Here is a 12,191-nt window from a genome sequence, read left to right as displayed (position 1 = left end):
TGGCAGTAGTGCTAACAAAAATTTTCTCTAAGGTTTACATCAAAAATCGTTAATATGCCTCTGTACATTTTTTTTTTTTTTTAATTTCGATTCTCTGATATAAGGAAATTGGTATAACTTAAAATATTTCATCTATCTGATTATTACACTTAAAATCATTACCCTGTTGCTTGAAATCGTGTAGTTGGTAGTCATTTTCCCTTGCAAATATTGTCTTGATGGTGGCTTTGGTTGCTTGGCTCTACCTTGCAGATCTATTTGAGCCTTGTTTAGGGGCATTATGAGGCAATATGACAGCTGCAAATGCACTAGTGGAAACATATTATCTCTATTTAACTTATTATCCTCATTGTTTGTTAACCATCCTTTGTGTGATTATTGTTATTAATCCTCGAAAAACATATTTAATCTGGACTGGTTGATACTATGTTATAAGACTGCTATGTTAATCATTAGGAGATAGATTGTTGCATAATTTTCTGCAAATAATTTTAATTTTGAGATTGCTTTATACTGAAATACAGGGCAGGCTTTTATTTCTTACTTGGCAACTGTAGTTTATATTTGCTATGTTGTATTGTAGGCTATTTCTGTGGCTGAAAGAGTTGTTGATGAGTGTTGTGAACCTTCACCAGGTTAGGATGGTTCTTTGGTTGGTTATCAAGTCCGTCTTGATAGTGCAAGGTGTTTATATGCCTGCTGCACTAATTGTTTTTTAATGGTGCTTATAATATCAGAGGCATCATCTTATATTGCTTTGACTGCATTTTGTTGTTATTTTCTCAGTATTCTATAGTTTGACACAATCCATTTCACTTATCTTAAATCTTTTTCAAAGACATACAGTTTTGGAGTTCAGTTGTGATTTCAAATCCTGCCTTATGTGTCTTTCTTTTTGGGTTTTTCTTTTGTTAGTAATCTGATGTTGACGTGTTTGGCTGAGATGTTCTTTATAGTATATATAATCAAGTGTTTGATGATTTGTTTGGTGTGGGTATATAAACTAGCAGAGAGAGTTACTGATCACCATCAGTATACTTAGGACTAAACTGAAGTAGTAATCATGTTAGCAGTGTCAATTAAAATGTACCTTTCACGTTATATATATATATATATATATATGTCAACTGTATCACTTATATTTGCTTTAATTTTGTGATCTCAGGAGTGAAAAAACAAAGCTTCTTTTTTGTACCACGGGCATTCTTCTTAGAAAATTTGCCGTATGTCCTTCTGTCTGATTGGGTGATATTACTGAATCTATTGTAATCTCTTTGGTACTCATGCTAATTTTTGATTTCATATCAGATCTAAATTTTGATTGTCAAGTTGTTACCTATCCAAAAAAAATAAAATTATTGTTATGTTGTGGTGGTGGTTGTTTTGGTTCTAGTACTATAATTTTTCATGTCTATAAATTGTGTAGATGCTTGAAATGCTTTACTTCACGAACTCTTACCGATCTATTAATGGCAACCTAGCTATTTTAAATTATCATTATTTTGTCTGATGTATTTCTCTCTCTCTCTCTCCCCCCCCCCCCCCAAATTTTAGTGGATAAATCACAAGTCACTAATCTTTCTCTTTGTCATTCGCTTTCTTGCTACAGCCTTAAAAATCTAGTATGCTTAAGGGGTATTAAATATCATTCAAAGTGGAGTGAACATAACATTTATTTAAGATACTTCTTTGATTTAGATAAAAAGAAAAGCATATACTTGAAATGCCACTCCACTTTTTTTTTTAATGATTAAATGTCATTTAGAATATACTATTTTCTTTCATTTTAATTAAAGGATTATCCTAAATTAATTAATTGGTATAAGACTTAGTTTAGTTAAGTTGGTTGTGTTTCATACATTACCTTTAATGATACATAATAATTATTTCACCAAATTGTTTCAGATTAATGAATTTCTTGTGATTACAGCCATTATTAGTATAGTTAAAAGTAGTCTTTAGAAGTGATTGCAGTCACTTCTAAAGACTATAGAAAAGTGGTCTATCATATTGATAAATAAATAGGCAACAAATATCAATAAATCTTAGAGCAAATTACATTTTAAACCCTATACTTCAGAGGTGGTTCAAATTAAGGGGTGAAATTTTTTAGCATGTGTGTTTGTGTGTTGTGGACTTATCTTGTCTTTTGGATTCATAATGAGCTGTTGAGGGTTCAGGCTAAAGCTTCCCTTTCCCACAATGATTTAAATTTTGTTTTTATGTTTTTTAATTTGTTATAATTGATATGCTATTCTCTTAAGATATAGATAAAGATTTAGAAAGAGAACTTGTAACCTACTGATTGTTGAATAGAATAAATCATGACAGTATGAGTATCAGATTACTAGCTAGTTCTTATTGACAATTTATTTTTACCTCTAATACATACATATATTTGATTAACTCTGCAGACTGACATTACAACCATAGATAAAACAGTAACGATTGTGTTGGATATTGAGAGTCTTGCACAATCCTCAGATAGAGGTTCGGGGAGCCCAAAAGTGACTGTGAGTAGCAAATCCCCTACATTGAAATCTTCACTACTCAACTTGCATGAACTATAATTCAACAACTACTCTCTCACCTCTATTGTTTTAATCACATACCTTGTGCTTTAAGATTGGTTAAATTATTTAACTAAAAAAAAGAAGATTGGTTTAATTACAAACCTTTTTTTTTAATCCATATGCTATTAACAATAATTAATATAGGTGTGTCACATAAATGCCATGTGACTTATAAAAGTTATAAACCAATAATGGCCAGCATAATACGTCTTGAATAAAGTTTAGCACTCTTGTACTATCATCATTGTGTTATTTTAGTTTAATTTTTTTTTATAATGACAATACTTGATCCATTATATTTTCCAATTAGGAATTGCTGAAGCTTATAGTTTAAATTATTTAGAATTTATGAATGAACGCTTATACTATATGTGTTCAAAATTTCAAATTACTATATGTGTTCAAAATTTTAAATTAACTATCTCTTGAAGAATATTATTGGACTTCTTCTATTTCTATGATATTATTGGAATTATATTCACTTAAGTATTTAAAATCATTTGAACTAAACAAAACATTAAACTTTTTACTACTAAACCTAGGACTCTTTAGTCTTTGCTTATAAGTTAGACACAGAAGTCTCATATAATGGTTTTTGTGTTATGAAATTGTATGATAAATTTCCCTTCTTCCATCACAAAAATTTGGAAAGCTTGAACTACAATTTAATTAAGGTGAAAATACATAAGTGAGTTTATGTTTATCCACATTTGTTTTTAGGATTCCCTATGAGTTTGGATTATTGGAATGACATGTGTTCATCTTAGCATCAATTATTTGATAATTATGAATTTGTGTGTTTGAAGTTCTATTAATTGTGTGTGACATATAGAAACTTTACCCTAGGTTGGGTAGGTTTTTTTAATAAATTACAATTTATTTCTCTCTGTTTCTTAAAATTAGTGTTTTGCTTTTATTTCTCTATTGAAATTATAGAGATTATTGGTGTTTGCTTTGTTTTGCACGTTCTGTTTCATGCCCAAAACCATGTTGTGCCTTATGGAATGTTGGAAAGGGGTGGGTTGGAAAAGGAAAGGGTAGCTTTGTTGCACAATTGTCCCACTGTGTTTGATGTGGTGCATTTGGAATGAGGGAAGTACACATGAAGTGATTTGAAGAGATGTTTAAAAATTTTAGGGGATATTGGATACTATATGTTTAAATATGCTACCATTATTTAGGTTTGAATGCATGTAGTGGAAGCATGAGAACTAAGTTTATATTGAAAGTAAGCTCATTAATACATAAAATGATCTTGCGCATTACGCAGGTTAAAAGCTAGTTGGATTAATTTACGTCATTTAAGTTATCATAGTAGTGAGCAATGGTCATTTCTCTTTTGCAGGAGTGGCAGCTTGTTTGAAGTTTACATTCTTCTTTCCATGGGCAAACACTGGGATTGCTAAAGGGTGAGTAAGATCTACTTCTTAATTCCCTTAAATTGTAAAATAATGTGGTGGGTTGTTGTTTAGGAGCAAGCAGGTGGCTTGCATGGAGAGAAAAGGTGGAATATATTGGGAGTGTTGTTTGTTTTGTGAATGTTAACATATTGTTGTCAATTTCTTGTATTTTGTCTAAGTAAATACATATAGTATGCTGTGGTGGGTGGTTGTTGGAGAGAAAAGGTGGAGTATTTTCTATTAGGAGTATTGTTTGTTTTGTGACTTATATTTTTGAAACTCAATGTGCAATGGTGAAATTGTAGTGTAGGTGCGCCTCATAACATCCTAGACACTTGGGATGTTTTATTTTGTGTATATATAACATTCTAGACATTTGGGATGTAATTATAGATATGGTGTAATTAAATATATTTAGTTTCTTGGTTTAATGTGTTATTGTATTTGCTATTGGAAAATATGAATTGTGGTTCATTACCGTTGCTATAAAATAGGTATTGGAAAATATGTATTGTAGGTACATTACAGGTGCTCAAAAAATAAAAATTTTATTTTTTTTTTTTTTAAATGACCTATCCCAGCGCTTTGAAAACCGCTGGAATAGGGTTTGGAATTTTTTTTTTTTTTTTTTAAAATGACCTATCCCAGCGCTTTTGAGAGTGCTGGAATAGGTACCGCCTATGCCAGCGCTTTTGAAAGCGCTGGTATAGGCCTTTTAAATTTTATTCATCCATGACCTATACCAGCGCTTTCAAACAGCGCTGGCACAAGTAGTAAAAACGCTGGTATAGGTTATATTCACATTTTCATAAAGACTGTCCCAACACAAGTAAAAACGCCGGAACAGGGTTTGAAAGCGCCGGGACCTATCCCAGCGCTTTTGAAAAGCACTGGTACAGGTCCGCGTGACCCTATCCCCACACTCAAAAGCCAGCGGTTTGAAGCGCCGGGAAAAAAAACGCCTGGATAGGAATTTTGACCCTATCCCAGCGCTTTTTAGGGCTATCCCAGCGGTTTTGAAATCGCTGGGATAGCCCCATTTTTTTGTAGTGAAGCCTTTATTTGCTTCAATTATACTAAATTAAAGACGTACCAATAACCTTTTACTAAGCTTTGAGCATTATTAAGTCAATTTTGAAAAATAAAATATTTTTTGTTGAGTTCACAAGAGGCAAAATTTAGCGGTTTACTCATTGCTTTTGGAAATTTAAAGAATATCAAAGAAGTTTAATCATTTTAATTAAGAGTGGTTTTCCAAAATAAGAAGAGAAATAGGAAGGTCTGATAGTTCCTATGGATAGAATTATATTGTAGTTTTTGTTGTTTGCAATTCTTTTAGAAACAAAGAAATTTAAGAAACTAACATATAATTTGGAATTTTAGAGCATCTGGGGTGTAGTCCAAATAAAATTGTGGTAGAAATATATCATATATATGAGAAGAATTATGATAGGGAGAAATTAAGGCCAAAGTCTAGATCAAGGAAAAGGAAGGATATTAATGATATGGAGTGCTATCGTTGTTACAAGATGAAACAATATTAGGACAAAATGGGCTTTTGTCCTTTTCAGGCAAATTAATTAGCTTTATACCCCCTTTCCCAAACTAAGTAGGAAAATGTTCCTTTTTTAAAACTCGATTTATGATAAATCGAGTTAGGAAAAAAAAAATTCTGAAGCCCTATAGTGATGTTTTTTTAACTCGACTTCAATGAAATCGAGTTATAGGCAATTTTTTTTACCTATAACTCGATTTCATTGAGGTCGAGTTAAAATACGTCACTATAGGTCTTAAAAAAGTCACTATAGGCTGCTTAAAACGCCACTATAGGGCCTAACTCAATTTATCATAAATCAAGTTTTAAAAGAGGGGCATTTTCCTACTTAGTTTAGGAAATGGGGTATAAAACTAATTAATTTGCCCGAAAAGGGCAAAAGCCCATTTTGTCCAACAATATTAGTAGTAACGCTTGTAGTTGATAGTTGAGTTCATGAAGTTTAATTATGATGAAAAAAGTTTTTTTAAACCCCTATGCACAGCTAACCACCAATCACCAATCAATCAATATATATATAATAGCAAAAGCCTTTTCTGCAATTAAGGAGGTGCTGCCACATTAGGAAAGATGCCCCCTTAAAAACTTGCCACGTCTACAATTTATACTTTAAAATACCGTATGGTGCATTAGGAAGACTCACTTTCATCAAAGGTATTTCTATAAATAAATAAATAAATAAATAAAAGCCGCTTATCCACCAAAAAAAAAAAAAACGCAAACCCTATTTCTATAAAAACATCAAGCTGCCTATCAAAAAAAGAAAAAAAAAAAGAAACACAAACCCTAAAATGCAAACTCCATATTTCCTGATCAAAAGTTCACACTCACTCTGACTTTCACCTCATCGCTACAACTCCATAGACACATAGATCAAAATACTGTGTTCCAGACCAACAAGCATACAAAAAAAGAAAATCCAAAAGGAAGCGAAAACTCTGTTCGTTCTCTACAACAGTGAAAAATGAAAAAGTTTGTTCGTCCTTTGCAACAACAGGTGATTCAGAAGCGATTTAGAAGATAATTCAGAAGGTAGGCATTTTTCCCCCTTTTTTGTTTTCTATTCAGAAGTGAAATCTCTGTTTCTCCATTACTTTCTTTGGGGCTTGATTTAATTTTTATTTGATTTAAAGTTTGGTTGAGTGGGTTGTTAGGCTATGAGTTTGTAGAGATCTCATGCAGGAAAGCATGAGGTTCTGCCATGTGGTGCACTCTATGAAGATATTTTTTTTTTTTTTTTTTTTTTGAGAAACCTATGAAGAGAGTTGAAATACTCCTAAGCCATATTAGAGATAAGAACAAATTTAAAAATAAAGATTCTTTATTTCCTTTGGTTCAATGTTTCTAGCAAAGAGAATTGAAATATTCTCAAGTGTTATATCAGAGATAAGAACAAATTAGATATTGACTTTTGTTTCATTTGGTTCAATGTTTTAAGACTTTTCTAATTAAAAAATAAATATTCTTTGTATTTTTTGGTTCAATGTTTCTAGCTAGACTTTTCATCCCTCACATATACACACAAAACTTTTTACATTTTAATTCACAATTTTCACCTCTTACACTTCTATACCCCTTTATATATATACCTACTCATAACTCTTCATGTCATCCAATGTCAAATACATAAAGACCAAAAACGATGTCATTTATGTTCAATCTTTCGACAACACCTACTTAGCTCTAACATTGTTGTTTCATCTAATCCTAACCCGTATAAGTTGGCTACAACTAAGGAAGGGAGCTTGCATTTAATATTACGCGACAACTGCAATTACAATTTTGATGTTAAGGATGAATGTTGTAAATTTGTGGGTTTTGTAAATGATGTGATTAACTGTGGGTGTTTGGGATGTGTAATTACAACTAAAATGAAATTAAAAACATGAAAATATGCAATTACAAATATCCTAACATATGAAAAGTCGTAGTAGTCAAAAGTGGTTGGAATGATTACTACATAAATAGTGTTAAACAAGATGATGCAAATGATGTCGTTTCCCTTAGAACCAAAGCCAAAGATGTAAAATAATCGCATGACACCGTTTCACTTAATCTATATATATATATATATATATATAAAACCGAAGCCTTTGCAGGCACCACAATTTTCCACATCAGCACAATATTTAAAAAATAAAAAATAAAAACAAAAACATTATAACTCCTCAAAACCCTAGCAACCTTACCCCTCTCTCAAGTTAAGAAATATAAAGCCACGGTTTCTGCAAACTCTCAAAATAAAAATATTATAACTCCTCAAAACCCTAGCAACTTTATCCCTCTCAAGTTAAGAAATATAAAACCATGGTTTCTGCAAACTCTCTCTCTCCAGACGTAGAAAGCCCTAAACGCACGATATAACATTCAAGATCTACAATGCACAGTATAGATTTTAGCTTATAAAGTTCAGCTTTTGTAAGGTTAGTTTTGTTTATATATTAATTAATACATAGTACTTTGTTCACCATTGAATACTCATATAATCAATTTCCAATTTAGTGTTCAAGAATTAAACCAAAATTCTAACTGCGCTATCATAAAATATTATTATTAGTATGAATTTTATAGAGTTGCAATGTTTAGGAATTAAACCAAAATTCTTTTAAATTATATATAATATTTTGTCCTGCGAAAATTTTCTCTCTTTGATTTTAGTATATTGTGTTTCTTAAGCTATAGAGAGATTTTCTTTGGTTTCTGTAAACTCTCTCTCTCCAGATGTAGGAAGCCCTAAATGCACAGTATAGCATTCAAGATCTACAACTCACGGTATAGATTTTAGCTTATAAAGTTCAGCTTTTGTAAGGTTAGTTTGTTTATATATTTTGATAGAGAAACATGTTCAATGTGGTAGGCTTAATAATCACATTAATAGCCAATAGCTAATACCATTTGCAAATTCAATTCATGGAGTTGCAATTTTCATTAAATCTTTCTATGGCTTGAAGCACTTGCATTTCAACAAATTGGACATGTCTTTAAAGTCCTTTTATTTCTTTGGGGGGAAAAAAAAGGAGAGGATATGTTAAAACTTGGCATCATCAACTTATAAGAGAGGATATGTTCTTAGATGGTAGGAATAGGACAAAATGGTTACACGTTTGTTACGCCTGATTGCCAAAAATTGCTCATAAAGATGTATGCACATGATCTACTTCCCTTTGCTTTTAGTGAAAGATTAAATGCACGCCAATGTTGAGATCAACCACTCTAAAAAAATAGTCTATGCAATCATAAAATATTATTATTAGTATGAATTTTATGGAGTTGCGGTGTTCAAAATTAAATTTTAAGGCTCAGTTGCATAATATGTGTAAATTCTTCAGAAGGCTACTTTAAATAGTAAGTCAATGTGTCTCTTATATTTAGGTATTAGTTAGAATTGTTTTCAAATGATTGTACCAATAAAGGTGAATGTATATAAATTTTGTTTAACTATCCCGTGCATCGCACGGGTTAGCGACTAGTGAATTATATAGAGGAAACGGTGTTGTTATATTTCAAGAAGCTTGCTTAGTCACTTATCCAAACAGTGTCATTCTAGTTTTTAGTTAATTTTGTTAGTTTAGTTTGTTACAAAGAGCGGGAATTGATGTTAGAAGTTTGTTAAGCATCCTGAGTTTTTAGGGATTTGTTACTAGTCTCTTAGGCCTAATTTGTTAGGTAATTATGTATAAAAATCAGTCTATGTGTATTACTTTTCATTCAAGCAAGGTTAATAATATTTTTCCTCTCTCTCTCTCTCTCTCTCTCTCTCTCTCTCTCTCTCCTCTGAATTGGTTTTGGTTCATATAAACCTTGCTTTTCATCATGGAATCAAAACCTATGATTTGTGCTAACAATAGTTCGTCAATGGCGGCTTCAAGTGCCGCAACTTCATTCTCTACAATGGCTCCAACAACTTCATCAGTTAACTTGATGAATCAATCTCTTTTGCTCTTGTCAAACATGGCTAACATGATAACAGTCAGGCTTGACATCATGAACTATATAGTTTGGAAACACCAGATTAAAATGGTGTTAGAGACCTATTCTTGTTTGAGCTTTTGGATGAGCCCCAATCAACTCCTGATAAGTTTCTTAAGGATATTTCAGGAAATATCGCTGCTATAGTGAATCCAGATTATCTGGTTTGGAGATCAAAAGAGAAAGCTTTACATACTTTCATGAATTCCATGCTTTCTCTTTCAATTCTTGCTTTAACAGTTGGTTGTACTTCTGCAATTAATGTGTGGAAGGTCTTGGAAAACAGGTTCTCATCCATTTCTAGGTCTCATGTGATGAAACTCAAGGGAGAATCACACAACATGAAGAAAGGTTCTGATTCTGTAGATGTGTATCTGCAGAAGATCAAAGTTGTGAGAGGCAAATTGCTAGTTGTTAGTGTGATCTTGGATGATGAGGAACTTCTTCATATTGCAATTAAAGGTCTACCTAAGGAGTATAATGCTTTTAGGTTTAATTTGTAGTAGGAGTGTACAATTAAGCTTTGATGAACTTGCTACAATGCTTAATGCTAAGGAAGAATCACTGAATGAAGGGTTATAGATCAAAGATCCTACATTTGTTATGGTTGTGAGCTCTAATCAAAGGCCTAACAGCAATAATAGCTACAATCAACCTTACAACAGAGGCAGAGGAAGGAATAACAACAATAGCAATAGAGAAGGTCAAGGAAGAGGATCACCTTTACAACCAAACCAGTTTTCCAATCAATGCAATCAGTTTTCTTGAAATCAATCTTCTAGTTCAAGATCTAAGAGGCCTACATGTTAAAGCTATGGAAAACTTGGTCACCTAGCCATTGATTGCTGTCATCGCATAGATTATGCATATCAAGGCAAACACTCTCCAACCAAACTTGCAACAACGGTCACAACTTCTAATGCTTGTATCACACAAGACCAACATTGATTTGCTAACAGTGCTGCTACAGACCATGTGACTAGTCTCGATCACCTCGGCTTTACATAGCCTTACAATGGCCAAGATCACCTCACTATAGGTAATGGCCAAAACCTTCCCATCACTCACATAGGTAAATCTCTAATCTCTTCTTCCAACTCTGACCTTCATCTTAAAAATGTCTTAAGAGTTGCCTCAATAGCCTCCAATTTTGCTTCTTTTCACAAGATTTGTCATGATAATCACTATTGGTGTTATTTTGATGAAAATATACTCTTTATCCAAGCCACAAGGAATGTTCTCTACTAGGGCAAGAGTGAAGGGGCTGTTAGGGGTGACAATTCGTGTTCGCATGTCGAGTTCATGTCGGGTTGAGGTGTGAGTATTATGTTATATGGGTCAACTTGAACCCGACCTGTTTAGTAATCGGGTCAGGATTCCTCAACCCTAACACGACCTGTATATTAAACGGGTAACCCGACACGAAACATTTAACCCGTTTAATTAGTAGGTCAAGTTAAGATCAACACAAATAACCTGTTAATAACCTGTTTGATTATGACCCGAACAACCTGTTTAATTAAACTTAACCCGAATAACCTGCTATCAACTCCCATGTATCTAAATTTATAATTCAACCATAAATCAAGTAATAAAAATTCAAATAATAACAATAGCAACTAATTCTTTCATTTCTTCAAAATAAAATTACTAGTCCAAAAGGTTCCAACCTCCATAAAATCAAATTCAAATTCAATAATATGTCAATGTTCCATAATAAAAAGCCAAGATTATTAAATGGCATCCAAGTGCCATCTCAAAAACTAAAAGACAAACCAAAATAATTACATGGCAGATCAATATTTCCATGATGGCAAAAAAATCCAAGTCCAACCATCCAAGTGCCACATCAAAAAGTAAAAGACATCGCTGATTAAGAAACTGGATTAGAAGAGGTTAAGGGTCTCATTGAAGAGGCGTCTTCCATGTGCTCATCCTTATTGATATTCATGTCCATTATATCTTTAGTGAGCTCTTCCAACTATGATTGTGCAAGTTCTACATCAAAAAATTTAATCAAACATTAAAAACTTATCAAAGCATTATAAATAAGAAATTTAGAAACTGTGGGTAATCAAGCAATTGAAGCAATTGAATCAATTAAGTAAATAATAGTAATTCACATAGTAGTAATTACTAGTAATGAACTTGGATAAATGTGGATAAAAATACAGTTGTACCTAGACAAATTTAAGTTTTAAAAATTAATACATATCAACTCTGCATTAAGCAGAACTTAACCTGTGAGTTTTTAAAGCTGAAAAGAGCTTTACAAGGAAATACTGAAATTTGAAACTTTTAGAAAAGCTCCATAAAATTTAGAGTTCGTATTTTATAAATTAATAGCTATAAAACACTAATTTCATAGGTAAAGTTTTAGTTTCTACCACAATGTCATAAAGAGAAAAGGAGAAGAAATTTCATGATCCTACATAGATATTGACAGCTAAGTTGGACAACAATGATAGGATAACACATCATAGATATTGTCTACTGTCTGCCAAGTCTGCCAAATAACATCTATAAACTATTATATTCTGTCCATAGAGCAACGTTTCTGCCATTTAAAGTTGACATAATATGGGACATCTGACATATATATATATATATATATATTATTTTCTTTTTAAAAATCATCATAAAACTTATAACTCATTCAGCCAACATGTAAATAAAAAATACATTACCTATATT

This window comes from Quercus lobata, chromosome 9 (genome assembly GCF_001633185.2).
Source record: "Quercus lobata isolate SW786 chromosome 9, ValleyOak3.0 Primary Assembly, whole genome shotgun sequence".
In the NCBI taxonomy this organism is placed as follows: domain Eukaryota; kingdom Viridiplantae; phylum Streptophyta; class Magnoliopsida; order Fagales; family Fagaceae; genus Quercus; species Quercus lobata.
This window is presented reverse-complemented; position numbering follows the sequence as displayed.